The 10594-nt window shown below is 36.4% G+C and overlaps 1 pseudogene; it reads left to right on the top strand.

Annotated features, from left to right (window-relative positions):
* Positions 1–7591: 7591 nt before the first annotated feature.
* On the top strand, positions 7592–8284 carry LOC149559261 (pentatricopeptide repeat-containing protein At2g03880, mitochondrial pseudogene; annotated as a pseudogene).
* The last annotated feature ends 2310 nt before the right edge of the window (positions 8285–10594 follow it).

The raw sequence follows: 10594 nt of genomic DNA, 5'->3' as shown, positions 1-10594 counted from the left end.
ATTATTTTTCTGCCACCATTGGGCCAAGCTGGTGATTGCATTTAGATTTTCAAGCACGCCCTCTAGGAAAACAATTAAGTCATTAAAAACCTCCGAGTATGGGTTTACCAGGACATGCAAAGAAGTTTCCATCCAAGATTGTTCACGAAAAATTGCTATAAGAGATATGTATAGATTGCACTATTTGAAACAAAAATAATGCCCTTACGAAGATGTTTTGAGATCTTGAGTGAAGCAAGATCTAGCAAATGTGTTTGAGAAGGGATTGCGTTTCATTTCTGGTTCATAGAAGAAAACAAAATTCTGAGTTCATAGAGATCTAGACCATGCTGTTGACTTCATAGAGATCTAGACCATGTAGGAAGATAGAAGAAGTGTCTTAGATAAGGGAAGAGCATTGACTTGAAATAAAGATTCACGCCACCAGTGAAGCAACCCTGCACAAAGAAAAGACAGAGATAAAATGCAAGCAAAAAAGTTAAAAGCAGCAGGCATATTAACACAAGCTCTCACGCATCAAAAGAAAACAGGGGAAGTGATTGGTAGTAGACTCATGTTGAAAGAGATAGACAAGGAAGCCATCCATGTTTCAAAGAACCCGCAAATTCAATGTTAAGGGCAGAAGGAAGCCGCGCAGTGCAGAGTATGCGAAAAGCAATAATCCCACATCACTCACAGGAGGGTACCTTTTAATATTTAAATACAATAGCATGCAAAAGGCATTGTGTCTTAAGACAAAGCACTTTTTGTGGAGGCCATGAGCAATTAAAGTGGGACCCGACTCGGATGAGGTGGACTGATGTCAGCATGACAAAGCAATATTTTAAACAAACTAATCAGCGTGATGAGGTGGTAGGAAATAGACTGAGGAAGGAGATGGTGACACGTGTCTTGATTGAATGGGTGTCACTAACTCGCCAACCGGAAGTGCTCACTGGTTACCATAGACAGATAGCGACTTCACAACATGTGGTAGTAGGCCTGGGTCAGGTGATGACATGGTGACTCTGTCAGCGTACTAAGCTGGCAGTACAGGCCAATTAAATCTAGACACGTGGCAGAGAACAGAAGGTCATGCGACAAGAAGGTCTCAAGATCGCACCAGATCATTCCACGTGGCACAGATCTGACGGTAGGTGCTATGTCGCTATCGAAAGTTGCTCACTAGTTACCATAGCGACATAGCATGAGTGAATCAAAGGGCACCACGTGGCAGAAGCTGGTTGACCTGGATGGAAGGAGAGGGAAATATGAAGGCAAATAAAAATAATAATTTTTATTATTTCCCATTTTTTGAAGTCACATTCAAGCTTTTGAAATCAAATAAAGGATATATTCTAAAGTTTTGACTTTAGAGTATTTTAAATTTTTTGAAATTTTAAAAATGAGTTGCAGACCTAAGCATTTTTATAGCCAGAGGGGACATTTTCAAATGGCAATTTCAGGCGCTTTCGATAACCAAAATATGAAGTGTTATAGATCACTGGAATCGAGAGAAGATGAACTTTGCGATTCTGGAGCCGGTTTTTGCACACATATCAGTCAGTTTGAGCTACACGAGGTTTTCTATCAGGTACCTAAAATGCAACCATATTCATACCAGGAAGTTCAAATTTGTTTTTTGTCAAGATAATGACTTGGATATTAGTAGAAGGCAATGGAAATGCAGTTAGGGTCAAATTTGTTCTGATTTACTCAGTAAAAACTCATTTTCACTGGCTTTTTCATGGGGCAATCAGATATTTTGGCAAGTAAAGGGTTTTCATCATTAGGCAAGGATATTTTGCAAATCAGTTACAATATAATGATGAAACAAAAAATTAGATAAAATGGTAGAGAGATGAAAGAGGTTTTCAATTGCACAAGATGGGATTCCAAATGGACACTTGTCATCTTCAGTTTCAATCCAGGAATTCATCTCCTTGCTATATCTTTCTTTCTTTCTTCATTTGTAAGGGTTCCAGTTTTTGTCACTAAGAAACTAGGGGCTTCCTGTTTCTGGGAAGAAAAGGTTCAGTGCTATGATACCATTAGGGATTCCAATTTTTGCACTGTGAGACCATTGGTTCCAGTATTTTGACATGTTTCCATGACTGTGACACCATTTTTCTTCAGCAATATTCTTTTTGTATGAACAACAATAGGAAGATAAATACAGATAGTTCAGATCTGTTAGGTTTTTTTCATGTCTTTCATTTCATGCATATGATTGTATATTTTCAAGGAAATAATGCAAAGAGCAGCAGATGATTAAGTTTCAGTTGAATCTTGTCTCCATTCTCATTGAATTTCAATGTTTTACGATCTTTGAACAGAGTTTAGGTCGTATTTGTAGTCCCCTAAGATTGTATGTTGTTTCATTGTTGCTGATAGTTCAAAGAATTGTGTAAATGCTTCATAGAAATCAACAGGGTTGCAGATTTATTGAGGAGGATATCAGGTAAGAATGAGATTTTAAATTGAACATAGATGTCTATTTACAAGTTAAATAGATAGATCTATATCTGAAGATACACATATGTCTCAGATATTCGTATGTATGTTTGTGATCCATGAATTTTCCCAAATGGACTAGGCACTGATCAGCTACAAGGTCATTACTTTCTCACTGTTGCATATCTGAGGTTTGTTGAAATCAACATCAAAAATCAAACACTTTTCCCCTTTCATGTTGAAGAGCTATAATAGAATGCCCTCACTCAGCTTATGAGGTTCTTAGATCTGCATTTAGCTATTGTAGATTTATGTTATTTCATGAGTTATTAGGAGAAATAAGGGTTTTATCTGTTTCATAATAGATTCAGTGTATGCTTTGACAATTGGTACCATATAAGGAATCTATAGGTTCACCCGCCTAGGTTTTGTAGAGCCTGAAGTAGAAGAAGGGTCATGCCTTATAGTTGGCCTGGTGTCTGAATGGATGTGTTGATAATGAGAGTTAGCTGCCCCTAGATGTGTCATATTCTCATTAGGGTAATTGAAATTGGGTAACATTTTCAAAAACCAACAAGATGGCGACTTTGTTGGGGACTGTATTGAATCAGATTAAGACAAACCTTGAGAATTTGAAAAGAAGAGATTCAATACAGCAGGAGAAGTGCATTAAAAATTTTCAGCAGTAAGTTCTCTGATGTTCTTTCCAGTTTTCTTACTCCAAATCATGCACCCCAGTATGTTTTATCCACTTGCAACAGTGACTTATTGGTTGAGTTCAGATTGTGCTCTCCTCAAGTTTTATTTTCAATCAATTCAACCGGATCTTGTTTTCAAAGTGCTGTTGTAATTTAAGAGTCAGAATTGTGATCAAAAGTTTGTCTCTCTTCAAGGTGTTTGGTGACTTTCAAAATTTTCAAGTTGAATTGTCAGTTTAGATCTGTAGTGTTATGAATCATGTTTAAAATCTTTCTCACAATAGTGAGTGGCGACTCTATCTAAAGGATATCTGAACTATTGAAGATCGGTGATGTGTAAATTATTTTCTAGAGTTTTCAGTGAAATCAAGCAGATCTAAAAGTTAGGTGAATTTGCAAGCAAGAAGAGAGATCTATTTTAAGTTTCTGACTAGTAAGTTTTGAAGTGTTGTTTGATTTGCTATTATAAGAATTTGTAATGATAAAGATGAATCATAGCAGCGATGTCATTTAATTCTCCTCAAGGAGATGGTGAATCTGTAAGGTTTGATCAGTGGTGTAAAGAATTTAGATTAGCACCAGGCCAATCAGCAGATCAGTGGTTTCATGCAGCAACACTTGAGGTATTTTATGCTTTCATATGATTTCTTTTCAATGAAAGTGAGTTCCACATATGTGTTCTCCATCAAGTGAAGTTTTAGCACTAAGAAGAGGAGAATGATTTGATAAGTTTTATGCACTTCATTAGAAAGAGTTTCAATTGTTGTTTTGAAGTTGTGAAGTGTATTTGAAGCGTTCATCTGGTAGAGGGTCATGAAGATCTGCTGCAAGTTATGAATTCTGAAAGTATTTAATGATGAATGAGTCTTGAATTTGAAGAATGTCGAGTTTCATCTCATCTAGTATGCAGCCTATTAGTGAAAGTTTTAGATCTATTTCTACCAGGAGGTATATGCCATTGAATTTTAATGGTATTCATGGTTTCCCGAATACTATGCCCTGTAACGTCAAAAAGTATTTGCCTAAGTTTGGTGGAAACCATGAAAATTCAGCTAGTCATCATGTTCATTTGTTTAGTGACTTGGTTGGTGATTTTGAAATTGCTCATGAAGACATTTAGATGAAATTGTTTGTTCAGACTTTAGAGCATGATGCTAGGGACTAGTTTTCATTTTTACCAGCATGTTCAATTTCATCCTGGGATGAATTACTGGCAGCCTTCATGATGCAGTTCGGGGAAAGAGTAAGCATCTCTAATTATTTTGATAAGTTTTTGAAAATTGAAATAAGGAATGGTGAGTTAGTTCCTGAATTTAATATCAGATTTGCAAAGATTTTGAGTGAATTTCCTAAAAGTTACAAGCCGGATGATCAAATGTGTTTAGTGGTTTATCTCGGTGCTTTTGATAGGAAGATGAACTATTGGTTGAGAGATAAAGAACCCAAGACTTTGCATCAGGCATTCATGACAGCTATAGAGATTGAGAATAACATAAAATATGGCTTAACTCGGAGTCACTTCTCTAGAAATATTGGATGGCAATATGAGGTGCAAAGCACAAGTCAATGTCATAAGGAGTGTTTGATTTCAGATCAGCAAATAAGCACTCCTGCTGTTGTAAATAGTGTTGTTGAAGCCTCAGAAATAAAAACATGTGAACATGAAATCTCTCTGTTGCAAAAAAGAAATGATTCCATTCATGATGAAGTGAATGCACATGTTTATGGTATTACAACAGTGAATGATAGATTTGATTCACTTGATGAGTCATCCATGCAAGGTATAAATCCGGCCATTCATTTTCCCTTTGATAATTTGCATTATGTTGAAAACATAATAAATCAGGAAGAGGAAAGGTATTCATCTCAGTATGAGGAGGAAGAAACCAGAAGTGATCTATCAAATGATAAAGGTGAAATTGCTGATCTGACATGTCATGGCAAGATGACACAATATAAAGAATGTAAATCATATGTATCTCAGTCACAGCCAGAAGAACTAAGCTCATATGTTGATAATATTTCAGCGGTAGAAATGCATTCTCTTGACCAACAGGATAGGAAAGAAATGAATTATCTCATTGAGAGATTGCATCATGTTGAGAACATTATTAAATCTGAAGTTGAAAGACAATCATACCAATGTGAGTATGATAAAGCTGAGAGTCATTTTTCAAGTGATAATGAAATTGCTGATCCAATATATTATCAAGAGGTGTCATATGAAGCTGATGATGAGAGTTATCACTCAAGTCAAGAAGAGGATAGTGCTAGTGTGTGTCCATCTTCATGTGAATCAGATGCTAATTGGGAAGAAGAGAGAAATGATGGAAGTGAGTGTTCTCTTGCTAGTAAAGGTACGAATACTATTTCTAAATCTGAAAGTGAGTTTCCATATCAGAATTGTGTAAACCAGTTTGAGATTGAAAGTTATGAAGAAAATGTGTCTACACAATATGAAGACAAAGAGGTTATCCATAAAGACGTATTACCTAATTGTGTAGAAGAGTGTCTTGAGGATGAGTATAATGATGATCAGTACGTGATTGACTTTGAGATTAATGCATCAGCATCTTTTGATAAGATAAATGATGATTTTCTTGCAAGACATTTGAATCACTTATATGGAGACAATGAAAGTAACTTTGATCTATATTCTACATGCTTCGTTGACGGAATTGATGTTGAGTCTTCATATGATTCTGATTTTTCTTCTTCATATGCTAAAAGTGTCCATGATAGTGATGTTGAAAATGGTTTTAAAGTTTTCACTAATCTGTTATATGGTGAGGAGTTTGATGTTGATCAGCACATTACTTGTCCTAATGTCTACAAAGGCACTTTGCATGGAGTTATCAATCCTCTTTTTGAAGAACACATGGAAGTTTCAGATTTAGCAAAGAATAAGTTTAATGATGATACTTTGTCTTACTGCTGTGAGAGATCAAAATGTTCTTCTTCCGAGTTTGATAGTGAAACTAATGATTATGTTGCATCTGAGGAGGTAAATGACAAGGTGTTTAATGAGATAGTTATTGAAAATCTACCTATACCTTATTATGATTTTTATGATGAACTCTCTGATGTAAAGACTAATCTGTTCGCTGATTGTGAAGAACCATTTGAAGGTTGTGGATTAGCTTCAGATTCTGACATTGATGATATATGTGAGTACAAGTCAGAATGTTCATTTGAATATCATCCGGTTATGCATAAGGAAACATATTTTCAAGGTATGGGTGATCCTTTTCCCCAAGTTGAATATGATGCATTCATATTCAAAATTGATAGAATGCACAAGTCATTTGTTAGAGAAGGTTTTCAATTACAGTTTGATATGTTCAAGCATGCTCATCAGAACTTTCATAGTGACCAAGAGAATGAAGCAAGTTTTTATATGCATTATGGAAGTAAGAGTGCTAATTTTGTTTTGTCAAGTGATTTGTTATACGATGATAATATGATTGGTGAAACTAATAGGAGAAGAAAATTCAGTTTACCTCAATCATGTTTACGACAGAGGTAAACAATTTTGCTGAAGTTCGGTGGCTCGGGGCCATCGTGTGTACATAGTCTTGGTAGTTGTAGTTGTTTCCTTGCTTTAAATAAGCTGTTCGAGAAGAGTTTTGAAGTTTTCAAGAATGGTTTTCTTCCTCTAGAGATCTGAATCCTTGCCATGCCTGCAAGGGGCATGCATCCCCAGACAGAGCCACTGTTGGGACTGAAAATTGCATGCTTCATTTTTAGTCACATTTTGAAAATTTTGGAAAATCATGTCCTAAAGTGCCTTTTATGCATGTGGTCAGTTGGTAGCTTGAGGCCTAGATGGTTTTTGAGTGGCTTAACACCTTTCATTTGACATATGCATATGATCCACAATGTTATTTTGCCATCCCGAATCATTCTGTGAAGTCCCATTTTGAGCTAGTGTCAAAATTTGCAATTCTACCAAGTGTCAAATAGCGATCAGAGGCCCAGTTTACATCTAAATATCTTTTACCCAGGACTATGTCATGACTAGTCACTTTGGGGATGTTTAGTTTCCATAATAGAGAACCTATGTTTCAATTTTCAAGTCATTTTGAATCCGTTTGACTAGGTTTTGCACCCTGCAAAGTTGGTCATTTATTGTTTTGTGCATTTAACTAGTTGTTCACAATTCTGGGAAGCCCTGTTCAACCAATAATATCTTTAACCCAGTTGACCCAAATGAAAAAATTATTTTTGCATTGTGTTCTAAGGGTAAGACACTTCATATGTTCCAATTTTGAGATCATGTCAAATCCATTTGATCAGTTTGCTAAACATGATCAAAAACTCAGTTTGCATTGTTTTGTTACGGCTAAGGTATCCAGATTGATCCGTACCCCTATTCGGCATGTTATAACTTTGATCCTATGATTGGCTAGCCTAAATGGATTGTACCATTGTGTTGTTTCCTAGAAATCCTTGAAGTAGACATGTATGCAAAATGTGGAATCTTACACAAGGCAAATGAATTGTTTGGCAAAATGCTTCAAAGAGATGTAGGTTCATGGACTGTAATGATTACAGGGTATGCACAAAATGGTTTTTGCAAGGATGCCTTGAAACTCTTTGAACTAATGAGGCACTCTGGAACATATCTTGATCATTTAAGCCACGCTTGTGTTTTATTAGCATGCAACCATGCAGGTCTGGTGGATGAAGGTTGCAAATACTTCAATGGCATATGTGATTCTTATTGCATTATACCTACAACTGATCACTATGTTTGCATGATCGACCGTCTTAGCCATGCTGGCTATCTTAAGGAAACTCTAACCTATATTGTAAAAATGCCAATAAAGCCTGTGGCATTTGTGTGGATGTGTTTTCTTGGTATATGTAGACCACATGGAAATCTAGGATTAGGAGTATTTGCAGCAACTCATCTTTTTGAGAAGAACCCTACAAATGCCACGATTTATGTTTTTCTGTTAAGAAATTTGATAAAAGATAAAGGAATCAAAAAGATGCCCAGATGTAGTTGGATTGAAATCGATAAACTAGTACATGCTTTTTGTGTGGGAAAATATAACACACCCATAGACATTGGAGATCCATGCAAAGTGTGGGCAATCTATATTGGCAGTTTAAGGCACCAAGGCATTTTCCTCTGCATAGGAAAATGAATTATTTTTCTGCCACCATTGGGCCAAGCTGGTGATTGCATTTAGATTTTCAAGCACGCCCTCTGGGAAAACAATTAAGTCATCAAAAACCTCCGAGTATGGGTTTACCAGGACATGCAAAGAAGTTTACATCCAAGATTGTTCACGAAAAATTGCTATGAGAGATGTGTACAGATTGCACTATTTGAAACAAAAATAATGCCCTTGCGAAGATGTTTTGAGATCCCGAGTGAAGCAAGATCTAGCAAATGTGTTTGAGAAGGGATTGTGTTTCATTTCTGGTTCGTAGAAGAAAACAAAATTTTGAGTTCATAGAGATCTAGACCATGCTGTTGACTTCATAGAGATCTAGACCATTTAGGAAGATAGAAGAAGTGGCTTAGATAAGGGCAGAGCATCGACTTGAAATAAAGATTCACGCCACCAGTGAAGCAACCCTGCGCAAAGAAAAGACAGAGATAAAATGCAAGCAAAAAAGTTAAAAGCAACAGGCATATTAACACAAGCTCTCACGCATCAAAAGAAAATAGGGGAAGCGATTGGAAGTAGACTCGTGTTGAAAGAGATAGACAAGGAAGCCATCCATGTTTCAAAGAACCCGCAGATTCAACGTTAAGGGCAGAAGGAAGCCGCACAGTGTAGAGTATGCGAAAAGCAATAATCCCACATCACTCGCAGGAGGGTACCTTTTAATATTTAAATACAATAGCATGCAAAAGGTATTGTGTCTAAAGACAAAGCACTTTTTGTGGAGGTCGTGAGCAATTAAAGTGGGACATGACCCGAATGAGGTGGACTGATGTCAGCATGATAAAGCAATATTTTAAACAAACTAACCAGCGTGATGAGGTGGTAGGAAATAGACCGAGGAAGGAGATGGTGACACGTGTCTTGATTGAACGGGTGTTGCTAACTCGCCAATCGAAAGTGCTCACCGGTTACCATAGTGAGATAGCAACCTCGCGACACGTGGCAGGAGGCCCGGGTCGGGTGATGACATGGTGACTCTGTCAGCATACTAAGGTGGCAGTACAGGCCAATTAAATCTAGACACGTGGCAGAGAACAGAAGGTCATGCGGCGAGCAGGTCTCAAGATTGCACCAGATCATGCCATGTGGCACAGATCTGACGGTAGGCGCTATGTCGCTATCAAAAGTTGCTCACTAGTTACCATAGCGACATAACATGAGTGAATCAAAGTGTGCCATGTGGCAGAAGCTGGTTGACCCGAATGGAAGGAGAGGGAAATATGAAGGCAAATAAAAATAATAATTTTTATTATTTCCCATTTTTTGAAGTCACATTCAAGCTTTTGAAATCAAATAAAGGATATATTCTAAAGTTTGGACTTTAGAGTATTTTAAATTTTTTGAAATTTTAAATATGAGTTGCAAACCTAAGCATTTTTATAGCCAGAGGGGACATTTTCAAATGGCAATTTCAGGCAATCTTGTTCGTTGTCTCAAAATATCACACCAAAAGAACAATATTGTTTTATTTTTCTATTTTTCAATGAATGCAACTCTAACAATGTAGCTACTATGAGGTCCTATTCTAACAGGGGGTTTAGTAAAGAAAATAATGAAACTGAAAGAAAATAACATGAAATCAAATGACTTTGAAATTAAAATTCCTAAATGGACATAAGCTACAGAACACAACACGTTGTGAGTTAAACCTTCAAAGAAATTGGTAGGAAACCAATGAAAATAGAAGCAGCGCTTCCTAGAATCCACTCATGCAATCATCAGTGAGAATCTTTAACAAATCAAATGATGTTTCACTCTTCATAAAATCACAAGGCCATAGAAAGTGTGCTCATGCGAGACAAAAAGCTATGTAGACACAATTAGGTGATCTCTTCTCAAGCTTGTTACATCAGTACAATTCATATATCTATAGAAAACACTAGAACTAAAAGATTGCACATCTAGAAACAACACAATAAACCTTTGGCTCAATCAAAATCTCATGAATAAAATCCACAAAACAATGACACATTCAGGAAAGAATAACTACACTCCAAATGCTAGCACAAAAAGCATCACTTTATTACATAATAATGATGGCCCTTGTTACATTTAACAATGGAGTATTTATAAGAAATCATCTCCTCAATTTGTGTTGAGAGTGAGAGATATCTTGATACAATAAAATATTTTTAAAACATTTAAACAAACTAAATATATACAAACTGACAATCTAACTAGTGCTTAGAGGGACTCCATCCATATTTTATTCATTAATTGGATGCATGAGTCCTTTACATGTCAAAAATAGAGAAAGCATGAGAGAGAAAGTAAGAGGAA

The sequence above is a fragment of the Cupressus sempervirens genome, chromosome 5, assembly GCF_028749045.1.
Source record: "Cupressus sempervirens isolate cs-2001-9-10 chromosome 5, ASM2874904v1, whole genome shotgun sequence".
Lineage (NCBI taxonomy): Eukaryota > Viridiplantae > Streptophyta > Pinopsida > Cupressales > Cupressaceae > Cupressus > Cupressus sempervirens.
Note: the sequence above shows the minus strand (reverse complement) of the source record. Positions and strands in the feature narration are given on the sequence as shown.